Raw genomic sequence first — 16,472 nt, forward strand, 5'->3', positions numbered from 1 at the left:
AATCCAGACACCCTGTATGTCCTCTTTGGGATGACTGGGCTTTGATGCTCTTGGTGAGCTGCTGGAAGTCCTCCAGGACTGGAGAGGTGACGTCAGCCTCGCCATCCTCTTTGGAGTGCTGTTGTTTAGAGAACAGAGTGGTTGGCCTTACTCTGAGAGTGTGGGAAAAATCGTCCAACAGGCCTGTCGCTGAGAGCGTTTACGTTACCGATGCAATAAAGAATATTTACAAGTCAGGTGTGTTTAGACTGAGGGATGGTGGTGAGGGGGGCTTTCGGCGGAGAATGGAGGTTTTGAGGGGACTGGCAGCTGGAGTGTCTCACACTGGCTTTCAACCCCATATCATCTCCCACCCGGAAGTCAAACAATTTTGTCATTTATAGAGCCAAAAGGAACAAGCGTGACTCTCTCGGTAGGTGCGTGACTACTCAAACCGTTACAACCCTTTCTTTTTTAGCTGGAGTTTCAAAACATCCCGTTGAAATAAGTCACGTCTTGTCTCTGGTTTAGACACTGATGCTTTCATCGCAGTGTGTAGGTAAACCTTATCCGTTGATCTGTTTCCACGTTGTACGCATCACTTCCTGCCACCGAAGTGTCACCCCGAGCAGGTCATACTATATCTTGTCCCACTGGCCCCATTAGTCTGTTCTATGAAAGCACAAAACCAAACAAAAGAGCCCCTGCCAGCAGCAGTACAACCCAAACACACAGTCCATGATCCACAAAAGTCATCCAACACATAAACACCTCCCTTGAACCCTGGGAGAAACACTAGAATTTCCTTATAGGCTGAACGCGCTCATTCACAGTTTCTTTGGGAATGTATGTGTGCAAGCCCCCTTCTTTCCTGCTTCATGGCCTGCTATTAACTGTGGCTCTATGCTGACTTTGAGGGATTACAGGTTCTTTGCACAGACCTGCCTCTGTGTTCCCCTGAAAATGCTTGCTTGTTTTAGACCACAGCTTTGTTGCATGCACAGGAAACCTTGAATTTAACAGGGTTTATGAATTATTAGTGTTAGTCTTCTCCTTACTTCCTTCCTTCAATCTGTGGAGGACTTAAAATTTAATTTGATAATAAATCAGACCCCTTTGCCAATCATTCTCTTATGCCCCCATTCAGTCTCATATTCAAAGGTTGTGGGACGCTTGTGCAAACTGAACTGCAATTAGGTGCTTGGGAAGCAGTGGAAATGGTTTCTGTTTGGCTTTCCAAGCACCCAATCTCCTGGCTATGCAAAGAAGTTCTGTTTTTGCACAAATTCAACATTAAACAAGTTTCATATACAGCAATTATGGGCATTAAGGCCTACATGCCAATTATTTTAGAACTGCATGGAAAAGAATAACCTGGACACTCATGTTATGTTCAACATAACAATCTCATACAGGTTTGAGATAACATGAAATAATTGAATCCTTTTTGTTTAGAGTAGGGTGTCAAACTCGGTTGCTGGAGGACAATAGCCCTGCAGATTTAAGTTCTAACCCTTCTTCAACACACTTAAGCTGCGATCACACTGCACATAGACTTCCATTCATACGCATGCGAATGTGTCAGACCGGAAGTTTCTAGTATACCTAGATAGAGCTTGATTAGCTGGTTCAGGTGTGTTTAATTGTAGTTGAAGCTAAAATCTGCAAGACACCAGCCCTCCACGACCGAGTTTGTGCACCCCTGACCTAAAGGAACAAGAGTAAAGGATAAGTCTTTGGAAACTTATCATAAGTCTTGAAAACCATTCCTTATTATCATTGAAGAATGTCTTCATACTAAGTTCCTAACAGTCTTATTAAAGTCTAAATGATTTCCCCCTGCATTGCAGGATCTTTTGGATGTCATAATCTGGGTAACTGCAGAATCCAAAGAAGGGAGGACAAATCACTGCAGTGAGAGTAAAAAAGAATTTGTGGAATAATGTGGCTGTGCCAGCTCTATCAGACATTTGGCTGATGGATGTATTGTGACTCCTTTCCTGGAGAAAAGTCAATGATCTCATTTCAGCTCTGTTAACTTCTGCCAAGTATTTACTTTTTTCAATGAGCAGTGTGGGGGCAGAGGGACAGAGTCTGCCTGTGGCCTCACTCCAAATCACGCAGTTTGACAGAAACCACATGAAGGGCAGAGGGTATGCAGTGTAGCCAGGGTCTCAGTGCATTACCAAACTCTTTTTGTACCAACTACTCAAGGTTGCACCAATCCCAAAGCCTAAGCCAACAAGTTCAAGATTGGCACTAGTTTCAATATTAAACTAAAAGAAACCACCAGTCCTACCGACTGTTGTCTTGCACGGCATTTGCTGAACTGGAATTGGGCATCTGTAAGTGAGACATCACAGCTTTGGAATGCCACCAGGCGATCACCACACCACCTCTCCGGCATGCTGAACATAAATAAACCCCAGGATCTAGCCGCCTTGTTATTCCTAGCATTGCTATCAGGAAGTGTCCAGCGGTGATCTATGCTCTTCAAATAGTTCATTTGCAGCCTCAGTAAGACATTCTTTTCCCAGGACAGGGAATTAAAAAGCAGCTCTGTGTTTTGAAGTTGGTCAAGGGGATGAGGCTCACCATGACCCCTGTGTTTGGTTTAGGAGTACGTGCTGTTATTCTGGACGTGTGTGTTTGTCTGCAGCTGGTGTATGGGAATGAAGAATCCAAGTGCAGCATCTCTTCAGCCTGGAAACGTAATTTCTATCCCTGTTTGTTTTGAATCTGCCAGGTTGTTTTGACTGCTTAAGTTTGCATCTTGAGCACATATCCTGATGAACCCAGTGAATGTGTCCTCCACGTGACCCTGCAGCTGTCCAAGGACTGAGCGGATGCTTTGGGAGAACTTTAATAGGCGATGAATGCAGAAGCATAACTTTTATGAACAAGTAATATCAGGCCTGTTGTGAAGGGAAAGCTTGGGGTGGAGGGACGGAGACAATCATGGAATGTAGGAGAGCTGGTTTAATAAAGAATCTGATGTGCTTCTTTTAGAACCTTCGTATAATAACCAAAGGGATCCTTTGTTTTCAGGGAAAGGAATGGAGCCATACCATATTGATACAGGGAGATGTGGTGAAAGGTCATTTAGTCTTTAAGTAGAGGATGTATGGAACATGTTAACCATGTGATTAATTATTAGGTAGAGGTGTGTGTTTGTGAGAAAGGAAGTTCAGAATGGCATTCAGAAAGGTTCTGGGATCAATTAGGCCTCAGAGAAAGTGGAGCGAAATTGTGGCCACTGGGCCTCTTGTTTCATTGCCAAGTTCTGCGGTTCATACCATCGAGCGAAAATTAGCTTTTATAAGAGCATATTCAAGAGCTGACACCATAAAACTGACAGAGGGCATTTGTGCCTTTGTAGTTTCAGCCTGTGCAGATCTTGAATGTGGAGGAAAAGACAAGATTAAGGTTCTTAGCTGGCCCCCTCTCTCTGAGAGCCCATGGGAGGAAAGCCAGCATCTCAGAGCCCAGAGTTAAATATAGAATGGTTACAAAGCGCTCATGATTTGCATACCTGAGACTAAAATGATCCTGTTCTGGAACAACTTAGCGGTGGAAGCCATGGGAATTTCCCTGCTCTGCAGGCCAGAAATGTGGAAAATCTTCTGGAGAACTGAGCAGTTCAGAACAACTGCTTTTTGATTTAAACTCTGACTTGAAAATGTAAGTCTTTGACCAAACAACTTCATTTATCATTTCCCATAAAAAGAATCAGACTAGTTAGTTTTTATGAGAAAACGTAGTGATATCCGTGCACTAAGGTAAAATCCTTCTTGAGGTGCAAGGTGCATGATGATTTTTTTAAAGTCATTTACCAATGTTTGATATATGTCCGTGGATTTGCTACAACTTTATTTTACAGTCCTGTTTTGTGCATGCATACTGTGTACTAATTCAAGTCATTACCTAAACTGGGTGTATAACTAGGTACTTTCTCTAAACTTGCCTTTAAAGCTAACCTTAACTCATGTAGCCAACTTGTATAACCTGGTACTTTCTTAGGTAAGTACATGGTCGTGATGCCTTGTTTTGTGATTGGCAATTTTTAACACAAGCTTTATTGCTGAAATATATAGTAAGTACATACATTTGCTGTGTGTGTGTGTTGATAGATGGACTAAAATTAAAGAATAAAAGAATCCAAACTTATAGTAAATCATCAAAATCCCAAAACTCTAACCTAAACAGAAAACTGTAAGAAAGTGTGTACAGCTCCTGACATGCAATGGCCAAGGAGCACCAAGTAAACACTTGAGATCTGCGCACAAAAACATTTTTTCCTCATTGACGCTTTTTTACTTTTATGTTCTCTTTTTTCTTTCTTTCTAAAGCAAGAGAACTTGCCTCTGGCTCCCTGGGCGGCAGGGAGCATTGAGCGAACGCCAGATCTTTAGGATGTCACCACTGCTCAGTTGCTTCCACTTAGCCTTCCAGACTTTCCCCTGGCTTCCTTTCAAAACAAATCTTGGAGCGGGCCCACAGAAAGTGCATTCTTTCAGGGTCCCTGTGAGCCGTGCTCACGCGCTCCGCTGCTGCCAGAGGATGGCCAGACAGACGCTCTGAGACGGCATTTATTTACACTATCTACATCAGGAAGTGTGTGCATATGAGATGCATATTGTGCATCCAATGTACTTTTTTCTAACAGGATCAACTACTTAAAGAGTTAGTCAACCTAATAAGAAAATTATGTTATTAATTACTCAACCTTTGTTGTGACCATTGGTGTCTATGGAGGATTTAATCTATAATATCTTAATTTGTGTTTTGAAGATTAAGAAAGATCCCAGGGGATTGAAAAGACAAGGGTGATTGATTAATAATAGACTTTTCATTCGAAACTTGAGAATGGGGTTCTGTGTAGTACTTTAGGGATGTTTGCATGGCACCATTTTTGTCATTCACACCAGAAAAATCTTCGTATGGGTGTCGAATACGAACTATTATCATAGCCATGCTATATGTCATGTTAAAAGTCTAAAGACATGCATCAGGACTAGACAATCAAAACCAAGTCGGAATACAAGACTGTACGTGTGCAGATGTGTAGAGTTTCTTAACATAGTGACATCGCCTTCTACTGGTCTGGCATGCATACTACAACATTGTTAGTTTGCCTAGATCTATGGGAACAAATTGATCTGATAATATTTTCCATTGTTCGCAAAACCTTGGTTAGTAACTTGTTGTGGTCACAAATTCCCTTACCTACCTAAAATATTGTTGACAAATATTGACTGATAATGTTTGTTATTATAGGGTCTGATATTATTTATATTGAAAGCTCAAATTGGGGTGACATGGTGGCTCAGTGGTTAGCACTGTTGCCTCACAGCAAAAAGGTTGCTAGTTTGAGTCACAGCTGGTCCAATTGTCTTTTCTGTGTGGAGTTTGCATGTTCTCCCCGTGTTAACGTGTTAAGACGTGCGGTACAGGTGAATTGAATAAACTAAATTGGCGTTAGTGAATGAGTGTGTATGGATGTTTCCCAGTACTGGGTTGCAGCTGGAAGGGCATCTGCTGTGTAAAACATATGGTGGATAAGTTGGTGGTTCATTCTGCTGTGACGACCCTTGATGAATAAAGGGACTAAGCTGAAGGAAAATGAATGAATGAAAGCTCAAATTAGAAATCCAATTGCAAAAGACTAAAGCATAGGTTGATTTGACAAACTTTGGTGTCACCCTCCACCACCCAAGCAAATAAGTTTACCTAAGTTTGCTTTAATCTACTGTTCTCCTGTTGGCTTTGGCAGGTGTTTCATGGTGATTTAGTGTAGTTTTACTTCCACTGTTTGCTTAGGCTAATGGTAAATGGGCTTTTGGCAAATTCTTCACCTATTTAAGCAATGAGATTAGGCAGGCGTTAATGTTTGGTCCAGTGAACAAACACCCAAACCCTTTTTTCTTGGCAGGATCATAAACATCAGAGGGAATAATCTCAAATGCTTTAAAAAAAAATTCTTCAGTGTAATCCAACAGTCTCAAAACAATTAGTAACTATTTTATAGTGTCAAGTTATTGGACAAATCGCAAGAACTTTGTGTGTTCTCTTTTTGTGCAAATTACGTTGTTTCCCAGTGAAACTAGGTTGTGTAAACATTTTATTAGCAGTTTTGATTATTGACTTTCAGATTAGTGGGTGGCACGGTGGCTCAGTGATTAGCACTGTCGCCTCATAGCAAGAAGGTTGCTGGTTCGAGTCTCGGTGGGGTCTGTTGGCATTTCTGTGTGAAGTTTGCGCTTGGGTTTCCTCCAGGTGCTCCGGTTTCCCCCATAGTCCAAAGACATGCAGTATAGGTAAATTGGGTTAACAAAATTGGCAATTACGTATGATTGTGTGTGTGCATGTTAAAACCAATATTTAATATCAATAGACCTTGCTTTTGAAGCTAGAAGTCATGCATGTGATTTTTAAATATTAAGGCACACATTTGATTTGCTCCTACTGTGTTCTCATTTATTTCTGTGGTAATCATCTGAGCTATTAAAGAGTATAAAGGTTTAATATGACAGTTAATTGGTATTTTGGGGGTCTGTACCAAATTATTCTTGTTCGAAATATGCCTGATAAGATTGTCAAAATAAAATACTTCAGTGGCTGTAAAATCAAAGTACAGTTTATTTTATTAAAGTTTTTTTTCATACAAAAAAGAGGAGACATTCTAATATACAGAAGGAAAAATAAAGCTGTATTGCAATTGCTCCTGATTTTTGAAAACGTTTCTTCTACTTTGATCCGCATGCATGTAAGCTGTAGATAATGTTATGTAATTAAGACTTTTTTTCTAGTTTTTTTCCATAAATGCCTATTCTTTTTTACCATATCCTTTTTGTTAATCTGCACAAATATACGGCAAAGACCAACATACAATAGAAATACCAATAAAAAAGTGTGCAATTAACCAAAAACCTTTTTTTGCATGTGTGTATTTTGCAGGTAGTGACAACGTTGACCTTTGCAGGCCCTCGTTCACTTTTTTTTCTATCATCCCACATTCCCAACATTCCTGATGCAGCAGGACTCACCAATCACCTCCTGAATCCAGACAGAGGCCACAAGACTGACCTTTGCTCTGGGGCGGAAAACCACACTCCAGGTAAAGGTATGCAGCATTAGCTTAAGTGTGTGTCTTTATCTCTAATGTCTACACGTTCATTTACTTAACAGGAAACTGATCAATAACTGGAGTTACTGACCCACAAAAACCCTTTAAGTCAAAATGAAGTCGCTTAGTCTTGAATAAATCAATGACCACAAATATATTAAAGACAATATATTACATTTTTATTTAGATGGAACACCATTCCTCCAAGCCGTTTATGTGCATATATAACAATTTCTTTTTTCTGTGCAAGAAGTGTGAGTTAAAGCACTTACAATGGAAGTAAAAAAATCAACAACTCAATATGAAGTAATTTTGATTTCAGTTCTTTCTTTTGGTCTTTTTTTTTTCATCTTTAGCCTCATTTGGTCTAATATATGTTCATTGTTTTTAATTGATTCTATGTATAATTTGATATATTATCCAATTTATAAATAGCTTTGCTTTCATTTAACATTTAAATTGAGCATTTTAGTGTATGTAAATGCTTTAAGAATTCTGTTGTTATTAATATGATTAGATGGATGGATAGATAGATAGATAGATAGATAATAACCACTCGTAACAACTGAGGTATGCAGAAGAGCATCTCTGAATGCACAACATGTCCAATCTTGAGGCAGATGGGCTACAGCAGCAGAAGACCACACCGGGTGCCACTCCTGTTAGCTAAGAACAGGAAACTGAGACTATAATTCACACTGGCTCACCAAAATTGGACAATAGAAAATTGGAAAAACGTTACCTTGATTTCGGATTTGGCATCAATAATATAAAAGCATGGCTCCATCCTGCCTTGTATAAACGGTTCAGCCTGGTGGTGATGGTGTAATGGTGTGGGGAACATTTTCTTGGCACACTTTGGGCCCATTAGTACCAATTGAGCATCGTATCAACGCCACAGCCTACCTAAGATTCGTGGCTGACCATGCTCATCCCTTTATGACCACAGTGTACCCATCTTTTGATGGCTACTTCCAGCAGGATAATGCGCCATGTCATAAAGCGCGAATCATCTCAGACTGGTTTCTTGAACATGAAAATGAGTTCACTGTACTCAAATGGCCTCCACAGTCACCAGAGCTCAATCCAATAGAGCACCTTTGGGATGTGGTGGAACGGGAGATTTGCATCATGGATGTGCAGCTGACTAATCTGCAGCAACTGTGTGATGCTATAATGTCAATATGGACCAAAAACTCTGAGGAATATGTCTAGTTAAACTAGTTGAATCTACGTCACAAAGGTAAAGTGGCCGGTGAGTGTAGATACATATTTGTATTACAAACGAGATACAGGCTGAATCTCAGTTAATGTAAAGTTCTATACATTATAAGTTACACAAAATCTAGTCACAGTCACTTTGTACTGCCTTTTGAAGGCTTTCTGTACCACAGGCCAACGCTTCATGAATGTGTCAATGAAAGCAAGTTAATTGAAGAACAGAGCAAAATTTATCAGGGCTGTGTATGAATGAGTGTTGAATGTATGAGTGTGTTTGTATTTGTGCACAGATGTGTGTGTGTGTGTGTGTGTGTGTGTGTGTGTGTGTGTGAGAGAGAGACGGAGACATCATGCCTCTGAAAATATTTCCTCCGCTGGAAAAACATTTGCCTTCGAGGAAAAACTCACAAAGCTGCGGTTTGCTGCAGCCAATAGAGATTCTGTACTGACCAAAACTTGCTCTATTCATAAACTTTACATGTGTCTCCTCTTGGCCAAAGCCTGTCTTGAGCATAGCTGTCGCCATATGACAGAAGAGGAATTTCTTTTACAACTACTGCGTGGAAGTCAAATAAACATGAGACGTACTCACCAACTTAGCGCCATCAATAATAGTCCTTTTCACAAATTCGGTTTCCAATAGTTCACATTCAAACTTGCTCACTACAAGGGTTTTTTGTCTCAATTACAACAGCAGCACTAGATTAGGCAAGAGAAAACATATAAGGTTAAAATTATACAATTATAATTTTAATTCACAATCTAATGAGAAAAAGAGTGATTTCGTGTAATAACCAGCCTGATCTCATGATGGAACGTAACTATTTTACATTTTGTCTGTTTAGTGGATAATTCGTACAAATTTGTATTTCGTATTCGAGTTCAGTCGTACAATTTCAATTTAATTCATGTTTATTTCTATAGCGCTTTTACTATGTAGATTGTGTGAAAGCAGCTTAACCTAGAAGTTCTAGTAAGTTAAAACTGTCAGTCCAGTTTTAGAGTTCACCTTATTAAGTTCAGTGTGGTTTAATTTTCACTGCTGAAAGTCTAGTCACTGAAGAGCAAATCCATCAGTGCGCAGCTCCACAAGTCCCACTTCATCACTTCCACAAGTCCCGTACAAAAATGTATGATTTTTAAAAGGAGGCGTGGCACCCAACTGTCGTTGGAGGATAAGAAAATTGTACTAAATTGTATGAATGAGAATGTACGATTTTATACGAATTAACCATTATCATTGGTTATAACATGAACAGGGGTGGGTTTCCCAATTAACGTCATAACTCGCGGCTGAACTATCATAGTATGATGCATCGTTTGGGAAAAGAACGATGTAGTGACAAGTGTTTCCCAAAACCTGTAGTTTCTATCGCAGATCCATCGTTTAAACCACATTAGTCATAACGTAAAACGACCATAATAATGCTCTAAACGGGGTGGTAACAACTTCTTTTGAGAAGAATCGCATAATTTTTGTGTGCAAATTATATTGTTTTGCAAACACGCATTTAAAAAAAATCCAATATTAGTTGTGGTAAAAACATGCACTCATTTTCCATATTAGTTGAAATATATGTAAACGACACACATAGGGCCTATGTTTCCTTTACAAATATTATTGAGAACATTACATATTCTTTTCTAAAACATAAAATCACTTACAAAAGCTAACACGTATTCTAATATCATATATAAATTATATAAATAAATCAATAATGAGGCTATTTATTAAGAAATGAAATTTAATATTTATTAATTATTAGGAAATGTAAAAAAAACCCACTTTAATAATATTAATAATATTAATAATATTAATGATGATGATTATTAATATTAATATTATTGAGTAGGATATTGTTTATATATTTTATATTTTTTGAAAAGTCTACTTTTTGACACAATTTGACACATGCAAACCACTGCAGAAATGTTCTAACCAACAGACTCATGTCATATACAATACAGATGACCTACTATAAATTAAAAGCATTAACGTATGCTGTGTTTTTTGTTTTCACAAGCTTTGGAGACGTAACATAAATTCCACTTTTAAATAATAGGTCACCTATAGCTTTCATAATGAGCCACGGCTGTGTTCAAAATTACATCAATGTTTTCAAAGTGCACTGCGAATGGAGCGCATTTGTCAACATGAAGATCGCTAAAACTGAGCTGTAAAAATACTTTGAAAGCAAATTACAGCTGAGAGAGATGACTTTAATGCCTTTTTTTAAAGTTTAAATGTCAGAATGTTTTAAACGAATAGGGCATAGGGGGGATAACTGGGAATAGAACACAGCCATGTTTCTAACTACAGCTCCAGAGGTGTAATTGCAAGCGTACAAGTTTGCGACACAGTTTGCGATTGTTCGTTGGAACGATGGATCTGGGAAACGCCAAATCAACAAACTATGTTTGTAACGATGGTACTTGCAACCTTAGTTGGCTAACGATGGTTCTTGGAAACGCACCCCAGAATATTTTATTTTTATCTGCTTGTTTTATATACAACAGATTTACATGGGCGTATTTTTATAAGTATTTTTAAAGTAGCATATAAAGAATTGAATTATACATATAACAGTTACACATAAATCTTTTTTAAATGAAGGTTTTTGTTTAATTTGATTACAATCCAAGTTAATTAAGTTTTTATATAATTTAAATTTTAAATTCACTTGAAAAAAATAATAAATATATTCAATTTGTTCATATTTGTATATAATAACAAATAAAAAAATAAACAAATAGACTCCCTAATATTTAAATCTAAAGATATTTGTGTTACAATCTGATCAAACACTTCCCATTTCCCCATTAGAAATCCATCTAAATGTTCTAAATGGTGTAAATGTGGTGGAGATGAAGCAGTGACTGCTGTTATTGTGTCTGATGTGCACCGAGAGATGAAGTGTTGGGACAGATTGATCTAGGCTGGAGTGGGGAATGTGTTCACTTGGCGTCCTCTAAATTGCAGTGAATGGGAGTGTTAGTTGTCCACTTCTCTCGGCTGTGCCGGCAGATGGAGCCTTTGGCCTGCCAGCACACACACACACACACACACATTTACAGCTGCCACACACCTTTAGTCTGTTCATGGAGTTTTGAGTAAACATTCTTCCTGAAACATTAAATGGTGCCCATTCAAATAGTTTCGAAAGTTTGATCGTGTTCATGGGGTGGACCGTACGCTATGTTTAGAATATTTTCAGTTAAATGCCTTCTTATTCACATTTTACCTTTAACACCGCTACATCTGTTCTCGTAAAAATGCTCTGTTGAATTCCTGCTAAGCAACTCCATCGAAAATACACAATGGGCTCTGATTGGTCAGCTGGGCCAGTGTGGTCTTACGGTGCGTTCCAAATGGGATCTATATTGGAGTGAAAACATTCATGGCCGCCATATTGAGGTGTCGTTCCAAACCAAAGTGCTCAAAACTGACCACTTCAAAGGGCTCTTGGGAATGATGGATTTCAGATGGGTGCAAATAATGGACACTTCAGGCTCCCGTTATCAATTGTGCTGGGAAGTTGTTTGGTGTCAAACATTTCGTAGGGCTCATCCCGATGCCGCAAATCCCTGTCACCCCAGAGGGTAAACCCTTAGAAGAGATTAGAGCATAGGGATCAGGTTTATGCAAATTTTAGGGTTAGTGATGTCACATTTGCACTAAGAAGATCTTTGTAGTCCTCAACAGCCATTTGTTAGCTGTTAAAAGCTAATTCTGCATAAGAAAATGTCTCCTGTTATATATTAATCATATTCAATCATATGAAATGACCCATTTAACTGATCATTGAAATGGACAAATAAAAGATGTAATTTGCCCAAATGACCAAACACGTGAACATTTCCCAAACTCATTTTGAGAAAACTGTCTTGTAATTGAAATCTACAGACACAAATTTAAAAAAAAATTGACAAATGGAGCTATTTTCTTTAAATTAGACTGAAAAAAAATTATTGGTATAAAGAAAAATCTAAAAACTGAAAGGTGCATGGATGTGTCTGTATTTATACTTAATTATAACATTTATTGTTTTCATAACCAAGAGAAACTGCCTTTAAACATTCATAGAACATTCAGAAATATTGTCATGTTTTTAGTTGTTGCTACTCTGAGCAAGCTAATGTTAGCATTCCTAGTATTACTGACTGAAGGCAAGCTAATGTTTCATCATATCAAGGTTTTTAAAGGCACTTAAACAGCATAAGATGCATCTTTCTCAGTCTCACAGTTGAGTGTTTTTACTTTGGATTGTTTATTCTTTAACTAGTAAGCTAATTAGTTTTTCTAGTGGTGATAGAACAAGGAAGGCGAAGAACAAAGTGGTTTTCTCGGTTGGCCTCAGTCTGGGAGGTTCAGTCTTTGTGTTGGCTACTCTTTGACCTTAACAAGGTGTGGAGGTAAAGTCTGTCCAGCAGCTCCGGGTCAAAGGACGTGGAGTTTTTCTGCTCTTACTTTCCTGAATTCGTTCATCACAGGAAGTGAACATGCTGAGATTTTGCACCACTGGCTGTTTTAAGGAGAAGTTTGCTGATTGGGCATATTTGAATAAGTTTGATGATTGTTTAAAAATATTACATTATCAGAGTTTGAGAATTTAGAGAAGGTAAAAATAGTATTTAAAGAAGATTTAGATGCTTAAATTTTTTGAAAGACTGATTGATTATTACATGGTTACATGTGTTGTGTTTTTTTTTTACTTTGCGAACAATTTTAGGAGTATAGACCTGATTTTTAAAAGTATTTATCTATGTATTTATTTACGTTTTGGTATGAATGTGTTATGTGTGTCAGCATAATGGTGACATTTATGTTATCTTTTATTTTGTATGTATATTTATATGAAACTGATATGAATATGAAGATCTGCTAATGCTTCAGATTTTTTTTTCCTAAATAGTACTTTAAAAAGATTGTTTTCTTGGCCAGTATGGCTAGGAACTCTGCTTTCATTTTGGCGTAATAATCAAGAAACATTGCTGCCATACTATGGCTGCAGCAGGCGCAATGATATTATACAACTCCTGAAAATAGTTCTAAATCTTCTCGCAAATGTTTACATGGTTGCAGGATTTTCCACAGTAGTGGAACTGGTGCTCTAGGGTGGGCGGTTGGGGTCTCCATGTCGCCCCAGGCAAGATGCCGCACTTTGCCCATGCCTAAATCCGCCATTTGATTTTAGTTTTGTATGCATTTTTAGATTTTCAGGAATGGCAACTTCTCATTTTTCTTCAGTCATAGTACAAGATGTAACTTTAGACGTGTCAAACTTTAAATAGAAAACATATTTATTATAGGAATTTTGGTCATTTTTGAGTGAGACGCTAATGGTCTATCCGATTCATTGATCTATGCTAAGCTAGGCTAAATGTACTCTTGCCAGACCCAGAGTTTGTCTAAATGGTTTAAAACTCAACAGCTTAACTCAAGAACAGCTGTAAAAGGAGACTATAGCAAAAAAGTGGAGTGTTCCTTTTAGTCAGAGATGCTTAAAGTAGGGCCCACGGGTCAAAGTTGGCCCATTGTAAGCTTCGATTTGGCCATCCATCCCATCTGAGAGGAGAGTGAGAATGACACAGAGATCATCATTTCTAATTTGATGTTAACTTTTTTTTTACGTAACCTCTTTTGTTTTATTACTGAGCTACAAAAAAGCAAACTGAAATTAAACAACTGTCACGGATAAAGGACTATGCAGAAGGCATCGGCAAGCAAAATCAAGGCAAAAACTAGTGTAATTCTGTTATAAATTAGATTGTTTTGTTTTTACTGTAATAAGTTCATTATAAATTGTATAAAAATACTGTATTAGTTAATATAAAGCAATGTTTTCTAGTCATTTTTAAATATTATTAAATAAATTAGGGAATTACCCATGGCAACTATATTTACATTCGGCCCACTAGCCTCAGTCAAGTTTGGTTTTTGGCCATTCATAAGAAAAAGTTTGGGCACCCCTGCTTTAAGTAAAAGTATTATCATTCATTCATTATGATCCCGAAGAGCTTGAAATGTTGCATAATATATAGTCTGTAAACCAGCAGAACACACATTTACCTCACAGCTTCTTCAATGAAGAACATCTTGAGTAAAACATCCACATCTGACTTCACATAACTGCTCAAGTCTGTAAGACAACAGATGCCTTATGACACTCAATTAGATTAGCAGATTAAAGCTAACTTTAAATGCAGACGCTAATAACATGCTGTTCGTTCAATGTCTGTTCATTAATATAACAATAAATTCATTGACTTCTGCTTAATTACAGGAAAATCTTCATGGAGCAGTATTAAAGAGGTAAGAATATTACTTCTATAGAATATCCAATATATATATAATTGATTTGAGTTGATAAGCTCTGTTTCTGGACTGTTATCACGATCAGAAGGTTTATTTGTGCATCACTTTGGTTAATGTTCACAGGGTTCGCTGATATTAGTTATCAGTGCAGAAGAAGAACTGATGGATTGATGTGGGACAGACAGCAGATCACCTTCACCTGCTGAAGTTCTACAGGTCAGTCTATTGTGTGGTGTGTTTGCGGACAAACACAGCTTCTCATGTCAGTGGAGCTAGTCCAGGTCAGGCCCTCGGGGTCCCGGGAACAGCGGGACTGCGTTACGGCTCATCCCACCTGTTGCCTGAATTGGTAATATATCAAGTCATTTGTTAAAAAGGATAGGTCACCCACAACTAAGCACTCTGTCTATGTTAACTCATTTAACTTTTTTTCAGTAACACTCTCAAGCTTTAAACTCCTTTTATATATTATATTATATATTATATTATATATATTAGTGCATGCATTGCGCAGGGTAATGGCTTTTGTTCCATTTTTTTATACAGTAGATAATTTTTTATATGTTTTCCTCATTAAAAGAGCATTTAAAGTTATAGTTCACTCAGATTCTGCCGTCATTTGCTCATCCTCTATTTGTTCCAATCCCACTTAAGTTTCTTCTGTTGAACCCAAAGGAAGATAAAGTGAAGAATAATGGACAGCCAAATGGACAGCTATTGACTTCTATAATACTATAGATGTCTTCCCAACATTCTTCAGAATATCTTTTGTTGTTTTAAACTGAAGCAAGAAAAGTTTAGAATCATTTGAGAGTGAGTAAATGATGAGGAAATATTAATTTAGGAATGAACTATCCCTTTTTGACCGGTTTCCCCCCAATCATCGAGGAATTCATGGACAACACATACACTTAATATACAAATATACTTCATCAAACATGAGCACATAGACATCACCTATATGATATAAAACTCCGGGTTAACTATATTTATATATAATAACTTATATTTGATTTTAACTTTACCCTAATTTGAAACAATAATTATTGTAAAAAGCACTATTCACCATACAAGCTTATTTTGAAAACTTAAAACCAAACTTAAGTTCAGATTTTTGACGGCAAAGTTTAAATCCCATTTGCCTATAATGCACTTCAACAACAGTACCCATAAGGTTTAAGAATTATAGGTATTTTTGGCTATTCAAATACAGTCCGTTTATCATTTATGCTTTGAAAGCAACCCAATCATCTCTAAAATTGGTCTAAAGTGAACAATCTTTATTTGACCATTACTTAGTGTAACCCACTTCTGATCGGATCACCAAACCTCATCTTAACAGCAGGTGTAAAGAGCACTTAAAACTATAACTGCCTAACCATAACGTGAAGGAATTGTGTGGAACTTAGAATTTTTTACAGTGCGTCTTGACAAACCATCTGTAGGACAAAATCTCTCCTCTCCGTATGCACCAGACACTTTCTTATCAACCCTTTAATATATTTCTAGATATATAGTGCAATTCTTTGTGTGCTTAATGCAGGCTTAATGTAGGAGACACAATTGTTTCCTCTCCATATGCACCAGACACCTTCTCATAAGCAACATATGCTTACTTTTCTTTGTGTGCTTAACCCTTGTGTATTGTTCAACTACCCTTTTGTTATATTGGTGGCTATTTTTGCCCCATTGACTTCACATTTTTTGATTGCAAAGCCATGAGACCAAATAATCATGCATGCTTGATTGTTGGTGGTTTTCAATATGCACCAGACACCTTCTCATAAGCAAACTATGCTCCGCACAGGTGAGTGCTTGACAAGCCACCTA

The sequence above is a fragment of the Danio aesculapii genome, chromosome 4 (assembly GCF_903798145.1).
Source record: "Danio aesculapii chromosome 4, fDanAes4.1, whole genome shotgun sequence".
In the NCBI taxonomy this organism is placed as follows: Eukaryota; Metazoa; Chordata; class Actinopteri; order Cypriniformes; family Danionidae; genus Danio; species Danio aesculapii.